Consider the following 16,990-nt stretch of genomic DNA (forward strand, 5'->3'; position numbering starts at 1 on the left):
GCATCAAAGACTGGAATACTGTATATACAATGGGAATACAAAATAGAGGCTATCACTTGAATTTTTAAAAAGCAATGTACCATTTTTATATTTACCCTGCCCATTGAAAGGTCAATCCAATGGCAGAATAATTTCAAGCTCTCTGGACTGAAAAATCCAGCAAAAATAGAGTGAAATGTAGACAAGTAGTGGACAGCCAATTGGGAAATTAGCAGACTTTGAAAGGAGCAGGCAAACCCCCCAAGCAAGTTCTAAAAGGGGAGATGGCCAGTCGGGCTATTAATGGAGAGGGAAAAAGAGAGGATAGGGTACCATCACACTGAAACCTCAGAAGAAAATCCTGCCCCTTTTATCTTCTCTTCTGCAACCTGATATGATTAAACATAAGGAATAGTTGCGTGCGGGACAGAGTAAATCAGTCCAGATTGACTTGGCCCCAAAGACTAGCAACCAGATATTTCATCAAAGCACTGGTTTGATTTAGATTGCCTGGAAGCTAAGAAAGCCCTTATTTGACTTTTTAATAAATAAAAGGAAGATCTGCAGGCATGGTTTATTGGCTATCTATTATTACAGAAAAGACAATACAAACAACTGCTTTGCAGGAAGAAAAGGGAAGCAGTTAGAACTTCCTGGCAGTAGTTGATAATAGCAGCCCAGGACTGAAATTCAATTTAGTTTTGGCAATTTTACATGCACAACCAATAAACCTATTGTTATAGGTTTTAATTGTATATTTATTTATTGTTTTAACATGTTGTGAGCCGCCCAGAGTCCCCCATTGGGGGGAGATGGGCAGGGGACAAATTAAATCAATCAATCAATCAATCAACCACCTTGTCCCACTTTTATAATCCCAGCTGAGATTTGGGAGGCACATTTTAGTTCCCTTAATGGACAATGAGAAACCAATCCAAATTGATTTGAATGCCAATTTGCTTTGCCAAGAGCCACCAGTATCAACCTCCAAAATTAAAAATTTAGTTAACCAGTTTAAACCAAGAAAGGCCCTAGGTGATGATTATTGAACAGCAGAAAATATCTGTAACAATCTGGAAAGGTGGACTCTGGCCCCAGTCTCCCTGTTTTCTTTTACTAATTGGATTGCAATGGTACTGAAATATTGGGGCACAGCAGTAATAATTCCAATTTACAAAAAGAGGCAAAGAGACTTACCAACTAATTATTGCCCAAGCAGTTTGTTACATATCATCAGCAAACTGTACAGCAAATATTCAATCAGATAATTAGATCAGTCTCAACTACCCAAAGCTGTTTTCTTAAGTATCCAATCTCCCACTCTCAGTCTTGCAGGATACTTAAATTCGATCACAGTTTCCAAGCTGAGAAGGGGTTTAACATTAGCTTGGTTTGATGTTCTGCCATCCATTGTTCTAAAAATACCTTTCACTGCCCAACTATATCCTTGTGGCCCAGGTACCCTAGAATTTACTGCTCATGTTTTATTATGTTGCAGGTTTTACTAGGATTCCAGAGCTCCTCCCATTTACCCTCATAGAGCAAAATGCCCTGGGCATAGGGGCTTCTTCTATATGCAAACCCTCTTCTTGGACCAGCCAGATCCCAATTCTTTGGAGGTTGCCAAATTCTGCCATACTGCTATTAAAATTAGACGGTAGCTGATAAGCTCTGACTGCTGTCATTTGTTGACTGAAATAGAGATATCCGGTGACGGATATGAAGAAACGTACCAATTCCTTCTTAAGCTATATCTAACAGCTCTACATTTAGAATTTTAGTGATATTAATGGAGTGTGATTTTTTCAAACTCCTGCTTCAGTAATGGTTCAGGATATGTTGTATGTAATGTTTAAACAATACCATAATTTTATTCTTGCTTTTTAGGTCATTCTTAGTTCAGGTTTTAGGTCGTTTTAGTATTCATAACAGCATGTTAGACACATATGCCCATACATAGAAAGCATCAAAAATGAGGTTTTCTTAATGGTGCTGTTGTTTGATCATTTCTACTTTTTATGCTGGTCTTTGATCAAAATAAAAAATGAGGAGGAGGAGGAGGAGGAGGAGGAGGAATCCAGATTGATTCCCTATAACTAAATAGGTTGTTTCAGGATTTTAAAATCCTAAATAAGAACTCTGCAGGAACTTGTAACAAGATAAATTGCTATCTTGCTATCTTCTGTTGCATACAGTAGAATATTTCGTTCCTTTTCATCCATCCTGCAGACTTTTGTATAAAACCTATATTTGCTGCAGAGCAGTTTTGAGGAGGTAGGCTGATCATTGATATAAAATGATTAGTTGACAGCATGAATTGGAAAAATCCTATCAAGCCTGTTAATACTATTTTTAATCAAGCCTTTTTCAGATTTAACTCATAGGTACAATTACTATCTCAACTATTTTGCTATAAGCTTTGTTATAATTAGTTCTAATATTATCTAATAAAAACTTTTCAAAAGAGACAGAAATGACTGTGAGGAGGAGGAAGGATAATATGATTTGACTAACAAAGCTTCAACAGGAATATGTATAGATTTGATGACATAAACTTTCTAATGTGGAGAGAGGGGAGTGATATAGTAGCACCCGGTTTTAGAATTTTCAAGGGAATTGTACTTCACAAGTAGAAATGACTTTGTTTAAGCTATTTGTCTCTTTTATGCATTGTTCCTTAACACAGAAGTGTTCCTTAGCACAGAATAATCTTTCATTTTCATTAGAATTTAATTTAAAAAATGAAGTCCTATGCCACTGTAGTAGGACATTTCTGCAAAAATTATTTATCTTTGGTTCTGTTTTAAATGCTTTTCCTCGATATTTTCATAGATTTTTGAGCCTTGGTATTCTGGATATTGTACTCTGATCATGTTAGTTGATTAACATCAGATTTTTGTTACCTGTGACTTGTTTGTAAGATGAAATATTGGTTTAGATTTGCCTTGGTCTTAGTTATATACTTCTGATCAATTCCAGCTCATGCCCAATTATATTACATTCCATTAACATAATTCAGCAGATGTTGATATTTAAATGCTTTCAGGCATTCACATCTTGGACAGCTGTCTTAGAGCTTGGGGAAAAGGCAAACATTTAGAGTTAAATGCTGAACATATGCTTAAATTACTAATTAGAAGCAAGAAAAAAAAACACTGCATTATCCTTTCTGAGGACAGCAAGACTCTAATACAGATATTTAAAAATCTTTTTTGGTTGGTATAAAGTTCATGAGTCTCTAGAGGCACAGTGATGGAGTGCATTAAGAATAACTCTACAATTGGACTTCATTTTCTGGCAGGTTTTCTTTCTTAAAAAAAAATTGCAACCTGCTTACTGCAGGTGACTCTACAACAGGCTCAGAGTTTGAATAAGGCTTGGAACAGCTAGGAGGTGTTAGTGTACCATGCATGCAAGACAAGCAAGTCTACTAGCAAAAGAAAAGGGTTTGTTTTGTTTTTTTCCACTCACGGTCACATTTGTTACTGTTCTTTGTAAAGCAAATGTATTGGCATTAATGCCCTAATCTTAATATGGTGGAATAAAATGAAAGGAGTATGTCAGGATTGAATTCTTCTATCACATCTAATATTTAAGTATATAAAGAGGAATGGTCATAGCTCTTCTTGGTTAATACAATAGCACTCTGAACAGTGTGAAAGCAGATGTTTCAGTGTGCATTATGCTGATGATGTCATTGTTCTAACTAAGCCTGAGGAAAGACTTCATAACTAGGCAAGCCAATAGCTAAATCCAGTGTAGAATTCTGATTACACTTGCTCTGTTCCACATAACCATAACATCCACATCTATTTTCAAATGCATTTGTTTTAGAAACAACAATGTTTTTTAATAAGGGGCAAATTATTCTACATGTTTCTTGTAGGGGCTGGTAGGGAAAATCAAAACACAATTAGAAATTGCTTGGTAACTCCTTTGCAAATGTACATTTGTATCCCACAGTACCTCTAAGGAGGATTTTATCCTTACTGTACCTCTTAAGGATCTAAAGGCTGTAAGACTTGTTTTCTACCTCATAGCAAGAACGCATTTCATTTCTAAAGCTGTGTAGAAGGAAATATTTTGGTTACAGAGAATTTTACTGTTTTCTGTGTCTTAATATCTCCTTTGCAATATAATAACAGACAGCTTACAGTTTTTTAACAAAGAACTCAACTGTTACTCTTTCTGGATTCCACCCTACATATTTAAAAGCACAATAATAAGATAAACTCTTACAAGATGAACACAAATTATTTATCCAACTTTGTGATTGAAGAGGAATTCTTTTATATGGAAGTGCTTCTGCAGTGTTATTTTTTTAAATAATTGAGAAGAATGTATTCAGAAATCTCTTTACAGTTTTGTTTCTTTTTCTGGCATAAAATTGAGTAATATGTTACATTCAAAATAACTGCACATTTCTGAGAAATAAAACTTTCTTAAAGTATTTCTTTTAGTAGGAGGTAATTACTATTTGTATGCTTCAACATATTATTCAGAGGTTACTTGAAGCTGCTGATGTGAGACCTTAAGGTTTCTATAAAATCTATAAAGTTAAGGAAGTAGTCTATGTCATTCTGTACTAAGTAGGCATGCAGTCTGAATAAGGAATTTCATATGCTTTCCATCTTCTACCTTCTTTGTGGTAGAAATTTCTGTACAGTTTGCCAAGATAACACATGTAAAAATAACATCTCTAGATACAGTATTTGGAGTGCAACTACCATTCTAAGCTAAACTTGTTAGATAATAATGTGCTACATTTTGTTATGAAAAATGCATGATATTCCTGTCACCTGATTTGACTGAACAGTCAAAGAAGTAAGACATGTAATGTCAACCTGGGGGGGGGGGCGGGGGGGAATACCTTTTTTTTTTAAGAAGCAGTTGCCCCAGTTTGTAAATGTTCTCCATGTTTATCAAATATATGACAATTCTCAGAAAATTAAGAAATGAGCCCAAGGTTTATGCTGTCTAGATGGCCCACAGGAAAAGCCTTGTAGGTGGCCTATCCTGAATACTACAGTATTAATTCCAGGGAGATATTTCTCTTCATAATATAACTAGCCCCGTCTTGCACTAGCATTTAACTCTATAGGTTGCAACATATTACCAAAAAAAAAAAAAAAAAAGTGGGAGGTTCTCAGTGAAAAGCTACCAAGGAATCATTCCTATTACAACCAAAAAGTTTGGTCTATGAAACAGAGTGATTAGGTATTTCCAGACAGTTATTTCAAGGTCTTCAAATTCTGATTGGACCATTGAAATACAGACATACTGTTTTTTTTTTAACATTGCTGAGGAGGAACTTACCTAAGAATGACCTTGATATTATTGGAAATGATCATTGTAAAAGGGTCAGGGGATTCCCAGGGAAAATTCCCTGGAAATTTTATGGGAATACCTGCAATTCCCATAAGAACTTTCCACATTTCTAGTTTGGTATCACAGTTTCTAAGAGGAATTCAGAAAGCTGCAGTCTAGTTGTAGCCTTCAAATAAATTGTGTATTTTCTACCTTTCAGTTCAAGCCGTTTTGGTGAACAGAACTGTGAACAAAAATCCATTATGTGAATGGCAGTAGAAGGGCACAGTATATCATCATATGGGCTGCACACATATAACCTATGGAAGACAATCTATTTTTGCATCAGTAATTTTGAAATTATAGAATAATATAACTAGACAATGTTGCATTTCAAAGAATGTCTTCTATATCAACTACCTCTGTTTCTAACTGTTGTAATTTCCTTTTTTCCACCTGCAAATAACAAAGCTTCACTGCTCTCATGGTTTTATAACTTCTTGATTTTTTTTCTTTTGTTTTGTGTTTTTTCACATTATTCTTGATTAAGATAATCTAATTAGGTGAAACTACCATGTGGCAGAAGGAAAATATATATATCCTGTAATCTGTTACCTTTCTTTCTTTTCAAGATAGTAGCTGACTTTTAAATTGCATTTTAAAACCTATTATGAATGTTTTAAACCACAATTTAAAACCAGATTACTACCTTGAAAAGAAAGAGCAACAGATAATAAGATATGCACACATTTTGTAGGATCTGTATTAAAGAGGATAACATTCAGTTTCACAGAATGTATTAAGTATCAATAAAACATAGCGCTTTTTAAAATCCAATTTACAAGTTAGAGGTTGGAAAGTTTAGTTGGTTTTGAAACCCAGAGTACTTAAAATCTAGAATCAATTGTCTGTATTGTTTAGTGTTAATGTACACAAGCCACAATGAGCATTGGACTTATGCATTCTCCTCTCCTGTTTCACTTTATGGTAAGGTGCATGAAGGAGCCTGAAAGAGGCTTTTTCCCTGAAAGAGGGCAAGTTCAGACCCTTATCTTCAGCTTGCTGGCTCAGATTACATGACAGGCTGCATACCAAGATGTTTCCACAATTCTCATAGCCTCACCAGAAAAGAAGAGAGGGGGCAAGGAGAAATACAAAGCTATGGAGTGGACAACTTTTTTCAGCTCTGAGGGCCGTACATATTGCTGGGTCACATGCGTATGCACCCTTTACTGTAGATACACCTCTCTCTTTCCCATCTACACCTCCTCCTTCCTGCTTTTTTTTTTTTTCTCTCTCTCTCATGAATCACTAAGAGAAATATACAGCTTCGCCACAGCAACCTACTGCAGGCTGCTGGCCATTATCAGTTGGGACACCAGTGACATTATTTCTTTCAGGTAACTGACCTGATCATTACCAGCTGGGTGAAAATTGGGGAGGTCTCCTTACAGCTTTAAGGACCACACTTTTGGTGACCAAGGACCACATCTGTCCCCAGACGTTCTGTGTAAAGATACTAAGGATTTTTGCTTGGCCATATCATTCTTGGAATTCAGTTGAATTATTTAAAGAATCTGTCAATCTTCAAGCAATGCATTTTGGGTGCTTCTTTTTAAAATAAAACTTCTGGAAGAAATTTCTTCTCCTGGTAGCCAAGGCTGTCTAGTGCCTTCCCAACAACTTCTTCATGTTTACATTTACAGTTAATAAAAATCTTACCATCTGAGTTCTGAGCAGAGTAAATCCTAAGGAGCTGTACCTAAGAACCATGTCACATTTCTTCTGGTAGAAGTGTTTGCCATACATACATTTATATTCAGTACCATCTGTCATAGTACCTGGAAGGGATGAGTTAGTGACAGAGTATTCTTGGCAATTCCATTCCTGTAAGGTTAATCCCAGAACATGTTCTTGGAAAACTACCTTTTGTGGATGGCCTTTTGTCTTTTGTTACTACTTTCCACAGCTTTAACACCTATAAGAATCATCAACCAGAGATTTGAGCTAAAGTATCTTCAATATGCAGATGGCACACAGCTCTGTAACTCTGTATCTCATTTCCATTATGTAATCTAATATAATTATTCAAGTCAGAGAAAATGTTATTTAAGAATTCTGCCTCTCCAAGGAAGGTTTTTACAAATTTTTCTCATTAGAATTAGTCTCTCCCAGGAAATGATATGCAGCTTGTGGTTTTCCTGGATCCAGTGGTTTCCTTTGATATCCAGGAGATGATATGGTAGTTGCCAGGTTGTCAGCTTTGTCAAAATTCTATCACATACAGAATTCTTCATGGAGTATAGATTTGTCATGAGAAAGGAAAGCTGATATCCTATCATAGAAGATAAAAGCACCCTTTTCCATGAACCAAACAAATGTGAGTTCATATTTATTTATTTATTTATTTATTTATTTATTTATTTATTTATCAAATTTGTCACCGCCTCTCTCATTGAAATAACTCTGGGTGGTTTACAAAGCAGTTAAAATCAATTAAAATTACAATATATTATTAATAAATAGATAATAAATAGATATAAATAGAATAAATAGATCCCAGAATAATTGGCAGTCACTGAGGAAGCATCGTCAAGGCACCAGTCATCCCCAGGATTGGGTAAGATTGTTATCACCCCACGCAAGATGGAGAGCCAGGTTTTTAATCTTTTCCAGAAGGCAGGAGGGTACAGGCCTGCCGCATCTCTGGGGGTAGAATATTCCAAAGAGCGGTGGCAATGGCAGAGAAGGCTCTCCTCCTGGGCCCTGGCAGCCAACATTATATACTTCCTTTTATGTATGTTCTGCTTTGTTTCACAGAATAGAAATATGATAAATATTATGAGAAAACTAAAGTGCTTAGTTTTTATACTTGTTTAACCAAAATGGAGCTCCTGAGAAAGAGTATTAACTTCCTCAATGAAGGCTTAGTAGACTTAGTCCTCACAAAATACTGTGTCCCTGTTCTTAGGTAGAAACCAGTGGAATTGAGAAGAACTGGCTAGAACACAGAAAACACATGTTTAAACACTGCAGTATTTTATGCATATCACCCATGTTAAATTCAGGAATCTAAAAAAACAACAAACAGAAGTACAGGATCAAAAAAACGGAGTGAATGGTCAGGTAATAATATGCCTTGTTGGTGAACGTTATTTTGTTTCATGAGGACTTAAGAATTTGCCATTAATAAATTGCATAAATATTCTTAATGCAAGCTGCAGTTTATACAGATAAGGAGATTTGTTTCACAAACAACATGTATTTTTAATTCTACATAATATAATATTTAGGACTTGTTAACATATTTGCTAAATGTATTAAATTTAAGTTGCAGAGTAATATGCCATCTTTATCCCCCTTGAAATCAAGATTAAGCATTACCTATGCACTTATACACATTGGTTTGTTCTTTAATGTCTTGATGCCCTGCCTGTTAGATAGCCGAGGCAGCCCAGAAAATTAATCAGTATACATTTTCCATGTAGCTGCATGTGTGCATGCCCTTTGGGTGGACAATTGTGGAGATACAATAGAGGATACCTGAATATTTAATATATTTGCAGTGTGATCCTACAAAAATCTATCTAAACTTAATTATTTGATTAATTAAGGCTTCAGTTTTATAGCTTATAGTAAATGAAAATACATGAAGAGATCATTTTGTGTTCTATTTGTCATCTCATACAGCAAAATAAAATCCTTCTTAAGCAAAAATGCTTTTTTGTCATTTTGGGGATGAAGAAAAGTCTAGCACTTTTATCTTTTCAAGATTATCTCTGATACTAACTCTTATCAAGGCTATGATCCAGCAACAGAGAAAAGGAAGAAAAAAATCAAAAGGTTCTAGAGCCATCTGCAGGAAGGCATTGATAGTGTGCCAGGATTTTGTTCCTGTTTTCAGAGAATTTCATGATTTTAATTACGTGAAACTCTTGGTAACAACAAAGTAAAACCAAGTATGAAGTGAAATCAGTTTGCTTCCTGAAAAAAAAAATACAAGAAAAAGAAATTAAGATGCAATGCACTGCAATACAGTCCTTTCTGAATCAGTTGTTCAGAAGTGCTATTCATACAGTTTTTGTGTGTGAATAAGATAAACACTATTTTCATTGCTGCTTCTACCAACGTTTTTTCCCCCTGAATTTAAATTCCAGCAGAGAGTCCGGATGCCATAAGATAAAAAGGCTTCTGGTTCTTTTAAGAATTATGAACCAGGATAATATGCCGCAGATGCTTTTTTAAAAAAAATAGTCTCTATCTAATTGGAATGTTTAAGAATTCATAGCAAAGAATTCTTTTTGCCTTTTTTTCTAATGAGTTTTTTTTTAGATTAAATATAGAAAAAGTAGAATGTTAACCTTAGGTATGATTATATAGAAAAACACTATTATCCTCAACACTTTTTTTAGGGAACAAAATCCCTTAGTTTTGATGGAATGTTCTTGGAAGTAGAAACATTTAGAATTATAATATATACAATGGAAGGTAGCCTAATTTATTGAAGCAAAATGAAATATTAGATCTAGTATCACTTGTACTCCTTAGTTCTTTAGCTGGATTGTTATAGGAAATAAAAATAAATTTCTTCATTTTCAAATTTAAAATCTTAATTTTATACATTCATATCAATCATCAGTAGTTCCAGAAGGTATGTCTCCATTAGTATTTGTACTAATGTATTTCTCATTTATTAGAATCATGGGTTGGAAGGGACTTTGAAGGTCTCCTAATCCCATTCCCTGTCCAGGACAGGAATTCTGAGACCATCCCAGACAAATTACTGGCCAACCTTTGTTCATAGTGATGGAGCACCCATAACTCCAGCATTTGGCTATCCAACTGCTTAATAGGTCTCACAGTCAGGAAATTACTTCACAATCCATAGATATTGATGCCTAGTTGATTGATCTGTAGTTTCCTGGGTCTACTTTTCCCCCCTTTTTAAAGATTAGGACAACATTAGCTCTTCTCTGATGTTCTGGAACTTCCCCTGTAGCCAAGTGTTCTCAAAGATTACAGTTATTATTTCTGAGATCTCATCTGCCAATTCCTTTAGCAACACTGGGATGTTCTCTCACCACTTTCTTGTCTATTTTTTCCTGCATTTCTGTTCTGCATCCCATGATGCACCTTCTAACAGGTTGGATCACTTTTTCTTTTTGTAAAAAGATAGATGCAAAATAGGAATTGAACAGTTTGACCTCCTCCCCATTGTTTGTCACCATCTTGCCATCCTCTTGACCAGCAGATCAACCATTTCCTTAATTTTTCTCTTGTACTACACATATTCAAAGAAACCTTTTTTGGGCAGGGGGGAGGGTACTTTTTTTGCTTCGTTGCAAGCCTCAGTTCATTCTGAGCCTTGGTCTTTCTGATCCCATCCTTACTGATTCAGGCGGTTTGCTGAAAGCCTACTTATTATATGCCCCTCTTTCCATTTTTGAAACTTGTCCTTTTTGTTTCTCAGTTTATCAGAGTGCTCTTTATGCAACTATACCTGTACAGTGCAAAATGCAATATACCAGTCTTCTCTGATCTTTACCACTCCAGATGTATTGGATAATATCTTCCAGAATTCCCTACCACCGCATAATTGCCAGCAGAATGACAACAGAACAAAAATTATAATACTCTCTTTCCAAGATTATCGCATCTCCACTGTAATGAAGAACAGTATTGCTGGCTGGGGAATTCTGGGAATTGAAGTCCACACATCTTAAAGTTGCCAAGTTTGAAAAACACCAGTTTTGTGCATGCTATCCATTATCCTGTTGTGTTACAGTAAAAAACCCCACTTGCAAAATTATGTCAAAGTTGGGAGACATGAAAGAACAGGTTAGGGATAGATTGTCATAGAGAAAATCTATCTCTGTGGTCGCTAGGAGTTGAAAACCACTTGATGGCACATAATCATCAAATGTGGGACTTTACAGGCTACTTTGTGAGCTTTGTAAGAATTTAGCATATAATGCTTTTCCCAGACTTAGATAACCTTTCTAAAGTTTTCAGTTTTAAGAAACTCACCGCTTTAAAGGCGCTGTTTACATTGGTATATATGGAAGCTTCTCTTCTAATGCAACCTGGAATGGGTCAGACTAACCAAAGTGGAATGGGTCAAACTAACCTGCTTGTTATAGTTTCAGTCCTCATTAATCAACTATAACAGTTACAGTTCATAATTATTAAAAGATGCATGTAGTGTTAATAACATTCTAATGTCATATATAGTTTAGGAGACTCTAAAAAATTAAAACAGCAACCATATTCTGTCTTTCAGTTTTGAGTACAGTGGCTGGTAAAAATGGTTTGGGCAAGTTACAAGAAATATTTGCTATACAATGTAATAGAGTATGAAATTAAATCATAAGTATCTATTCAAAAGGAAAGAAAGCAGTTGTGTTGGCATCAAATAGCATATATGTAGCCATAGCTGTTAATACATTTTCAGTATCATAATTTTTTCCTGCTGTCTGTTCTGTGTCTCAGAATTTCATGTTATTCCACCTATTCTTGTCATTTATCACATAAGGAAAGCAAACATTGCATATTATATTTTTTAAAAACCCTTTAAATATTTAAATGAGAATATTTTTCCCCAGTCTTCTGTTTGCTATTTTGCTTAATGTCAGAAGACATGAGAATAAGTAGTATACAGTATGTTTGGCCTACTCGTGTAAGTTCACACTAGTCTGGCTTTTCCAGCCGGGTTTTCCCCTTTGCCACAATTCTTTTGCCACCATAATACTTGCAGGCCTGCTTCACCGTTGTGCAGCTGATGCCCTGTCGAGCCTTATATCCTTCTTTGTGACAATGAGTGTTCTTGCCAAATGCCAGGGACCATAGTCACATCTGTTTGTCTTCTGAGCTTGTCTGAGGCTGTTCAGAACACTCTATCCAAGGGGCAGCTTTAACTAGGCTTAATACTCTGGAAAGCCCTGTTTGTAAATGTGTACAAAGAGGCGACAAGTTTCTGTTGTCTTTCCTTTAGAATTATTCCCTTTGACACAACTTGCTCGAGTCCCTGTCACCAGCATGTCAACAGCCAGGTTTTCAGGCAAGGTGGTCTTAACAAGTTCTCTAGCCCTGCCATCTAGTATCCTGAGCTCCCTGCCAGAACACTGTTTATAAGTGATAGCTTGCAGCTATCTCTGGATAAATAGAGCGGAATCAGGGGAATTAGCTCTTTTTAATCTTCAAGGCTACAGTTCCATGCTAAGGAACATACAGGCATTGTTGAGTGACACTTTGTTTTCCCAGGTCCCATTGAAGGTATTTAAAATGTATAATTAGGCAAGACATTAATATTTTTGGTAAATATTAATTTAGTTTTATCGTGGGCTTATTTTGCTTAAATTCTTTTTTTCAAAAAGTAAATGTCTTTTTTTCAAAAAGTAAAGAAGGCTTTGAGAGAAGCTTATATAAGATAACTAGGAAAAATAACATATCATTAAAACAATATAAATAAATTATTTAAAGAGGTTACAGTTATGATTGTATTTCCTCATTTCCTGCTCACAGGCATTTGCTTCTCTCTGAGGGGAGGTGGGGTTTACTCTCAAAGATGATCATAGTATCTAACCTCTATTAAAAGCTAAGTATTTTGGGTAGTATTCATAGTCTTATCCTTAAAAAACAATTATTTATATCATAAAATGTAATGGTATGTGGGAAAGACCTTGAGAGACTGGGCAAAGAGATGCTGCCATGGGAATGGTCAGCTAAGAGACAGTATAGCAGGCGGGGCAAGAGGCTCAGAAGAGACCTTCCCTAGTTTCTTGGGCTTTAAAGAAGCCGGGGGAAAGAATCGTACTTTCAGACTTGTAAGATTCTGTCAATGTAGCTTTACAATAAAGTAGAATTAGCTCATCTGGTTGTGATTCCTATCTGGTTTACCGCACAAGGCTGACATCAATCTTCCAAGTCTCCTAACTCTCTTCCAAAAAGAGAAATTTCAGGAATGGCCTCCAGTCCTTAAGGAACTCTGCTATCTGCCAAGCATCTGGCAGCAGCATTGTGCAACACCATCAGCAAGGTGGATGCACAGATGACCAATTTGCAGAATGTCTTGATACAACTAACACAACAGCTGGGACAGAATTTGTCCCAACCTGTGGCAGCACAACAACTTGCACTCAGCCAGTGCTTTTGCATTCCCATGGGAGCTTTCTGGAGAAGTTCAGAGGGGACCAGGATCAATTCCGCTCAGTGTGAAATGTTTATGGCAGGCAGGCCAGTGGAGTTTCCCACTGATAGCACCAAAGTGACTTTTGTGTTGAATTTGCTGAAGGAAGCAGCAGCTAAGTGGGCAATACAGTTCACTGAGGGGAACAATCCAGTGCTGGACAACTATCAGGGCTTCATGTGTAAGCTCAGAGGACACTTTGGGGATCTCATACATAGAGATGCTAGTCAAGAGATCCAAAAGCTCATGCAGGGACAGAGGAGAGTAAGGTCATATATTTCAGACTTTAAATTACTTGCTGGTGATGTAGGGTGGAATGACTTAGCCCTGATTGACCAGTTCAGAGAAAGGCTGGCCAAGGACCTAAGAGATGATCTGGTGAGGCAAGGCACCCCAAATACCCTGGAAGAACTGTATCAATGTTGTATAATAATAGATGCCCAACTGGAAGAGTTAAGGCAAGGAAGGAATGGTAAGGGGAAAAGAACCTACAGCTGTGTCATGACAACAAAACAGCAGGAAGTGGGGGGATATTTAAACCCCAACATAGAGTTTTCAAAGAGTTTTGGTGGCCTCTCACCCATGCAAACATTAAGGGTTATGTTTCCTCTTGTCATGTCTGTTGTAGAGCAAAACCAATCCCTGGTAAGATGGCTGGGTTATTGCAGCTGCTAGAGACCCCATCACAGCCCTGGGACACTGCTTCTCTAGGTTTTATCACTGATCTTCCTCCAGTGTGGGGTATACAAGCATACTGGTAGTAGTGGATTTATTTACCAAATTGGCTCGTTTTATTCCTTGCAAGGGCCTCCCAACAGCCCAGGAAACCTCTTAGCTCTTTTTGAACCACGTCTTTAGATATAGAAGATTGGTCCATCAAGTGATCTCAGACAGAGTAAGTCAATTCACTTCCAAATTTTGGAAGGCCCTCTTGCATTTATTAAATGTTAAAATTCATTTGTCTTTGTCGCATCATCCGGAGTCCAACGGAGAATCTGAGAAAGTTAACCAGCTGTTGCAGCAATATTTAAGATGTTGTATTTCATACCAGCAAGACAACTGGACTGATCTCATACCTCTTGCTGAATTTACTTACAACAATGCAGCACCCTCCTCTATCGGTATGTCCCCATTCCAGGTAACTTAAGGATTCCACCCACGGGTCTTACCAACAACCAGACAAGAAAGCACTGGATTTCCTGCACGAGAGGCAAGCGGCCCAAAGCCATTTAAAGGAACAGCTAGAACTAGCAAAGGTCTCATACAAAAAAGCAGCAGATGCATGCAGACAAGAGGGAGCTAGAATTGCAGAAGGGGATTTGGTGTGGCTTTCTACAAAATTTCTGACTTCTGCAAGGCCTTCCAAGAAACTAGACTCAAAATTTATTGGCCCTTTCCCAATGATTAAGCAAATAAACCCAGTAGCATTCCATTTTCAGTTGCCAGCATCAATGAAGGTTCACCCTGTATTCCATTGGTCTTTGCTAGTGAAAGAGGTACCCCCCCCCCGGCACTCTGCGTTCACAGACAGCATCCCCCCCACAATGCTGGCAAACAGGGAAGAAGAATATGAGGTGAAAGCGGTGTTAGACTCTAGACACAAATGAGTTGAATACTTGATACACTGTAAAGGCTACCCAGAGTCAGAGAGGACATGGGAGGCAGCAACAGACGTGCATGTGCCACAACTGATACACCACTTTCACAACCAATACTCTAACGAACCCTGTCCTTGACAACTACCAGCCTTGCAGGAATTTGGTGCTGACCAAAATGAGCAGGAGGGATTCTTTTATGGGTTGGAGGGTCCCTCGGGGATAGCAAGAGACCAAGTAGGGGGCATGGGAAATGACCCAGCAATTTGAGGAAAACATCGTGTGTACATAAACCAACCCCACCCACTTTCAAATTGCTTTTTAGATTCACTTTTCACCATGAGATACAGTATCAACATGCAGAGTAGCTGTTAACTTCTGTATTTTATTGGAGAGGGCAGGGGAGATTTTTAACAATTTTTATTGCATTTTCCATTCTTTATCATAGTGTTTAATTGTTTTCAGCCTGCTGGAAATCCCCTTTCCTCAAAGTGGGAGGGAGGGAAGGAGGGAGGGAGAAAGAGAGAGAGAGAGAGAGAGAGAAAGAAAAAAAGAAAGAAAGAAAGAAAGAAAGAAAAGGAAGGAAGGAAGGAAGGAAGGAAGGAAGGAGAGAGAGAAAGGAAAGAAAAAGAAGGAAGGAGAGAGAGAAAGAAAGAAAGAAAAAGAAAGCAAGCAAGCAAGCAAGCAAGCAAGCAAGCAAGCATCAATATTCTTACCTTGGTTAATGATCAAATTGCTATGCTTTGCAGATACAAATGATTCATTTATGATGAAGGAACAGAGCTGCCTTTCACACATTCATTGATTTTAAATTAAAAAGCAACTGCTATGTTTTGCACAAGGGTGACAACTATAACAAAGTAGTCCTTACTTAGTGTGGTTTGGTACAACTTCATTGTATGTGCCAAGCGAGAAGCAAGGAGGGGGATCTAAGTTCCATAATCTAACTGATCAATAATCTAGATATCTCAATGCAGTGTAACAGATAATCAATATGAGCAGAATTACTTAAGCAGAGCTAGCTGTTATTCCTGCTGCTAAGGTCTTCAGGTTCAATTGGCTGACTTTATTAATTTTTATCTTTCATCCTATTTGAATTCTGGTTTCCCTCTTTCTCATGCCTTCTCAGACTTTCTTTATTGTAGCAGTGCTAGCCTGAGCTACATCTAGAAGTCCACTGCTTTTGATGCTGTACAATAATTTTAGGAGTTACTTTGAACAAAGGAGGAAAACTTAAGTTATATTAAATTCACATAATTTTCAGTTATCAGTTTATAAACATTCCACTCCTTTAAGACATGAATTTAACATTTCATGAAATCTAATCGGTTCAAATATTGACATCCTTTACAACTTAAGACTGTGATTGGTGCAACAAATATTGTAGGATACAGTGGACAAATTGAATATTTCCTGACAGAATATATCCAATTAAACCAGGCTTTTGTAGCTCCAAAGCTGTATGGTCTGTTTGAACCAGTATGAATAGCTGACATGGAAGTTCTCACTCATGCATGAATGCTATATATAATACATTATATTGAATTTATGTCTTTTTGGTTTGCTCTGTTTCGTTTTTGTTTCTGATAAAAACATTAAATCTCTTGGTTAAATTACTCTGTCAGTTCTGATCTTGTGAAATTCTCATGACCTCATTAATGTCTTTATTGAACTATTAAACTTTTAGAGAATTGTGTATCAACTTTAGTAGCAGACATAGAGTTGAAGCAACTAGTTCTCATAGTTAACCAGAGTCCCCACTACCCAATAATCTAATGTGTCAGGATTATCTTTTTATAGTGCATATTTGTCTAGCATTGATTCCAGTGGTGACACTGAAATAATTAAATTCACGGTTTAGCCAGAATACTTCAAGATCCCAGGTTAAAAAAAAGAAAGGTGAGGAGGGAATTCAACTAAGGCA

The 16,990-nt window shown here is 36.8% G+C and overlaps 1 protein-coding gene across 3 annotated transcripts in view; it reads left to right on the forward strand.

Annotated features, from left to right (window-relative positions):
• GPATCH2 (G-patch domain containing 2) overlaps positions 1–16,990 on the forward strand; it is a 115,665-nt gene that overhangs the window by 78,828 nt on the left and 19,847 nt on the right. The gene's annotated exons all lie outside the window — the stretch shown is intronic.

Source organism: Python bivittatus, unplaced genomic scaffold (genome assembly GCF_059951505.1).
Source record: "Python bivittatus isolate LINGU-HERP-01145 unplaced genomic scaffold, Pbiv_v1 ctg000020_np1212, whole genome shotgun sequence".
Lineage (NCBI taxonomy): Eukaryota > Metazoa > Chordata > Lepidosauria > Squamata > Pythonidae > Python > Python bivittatus.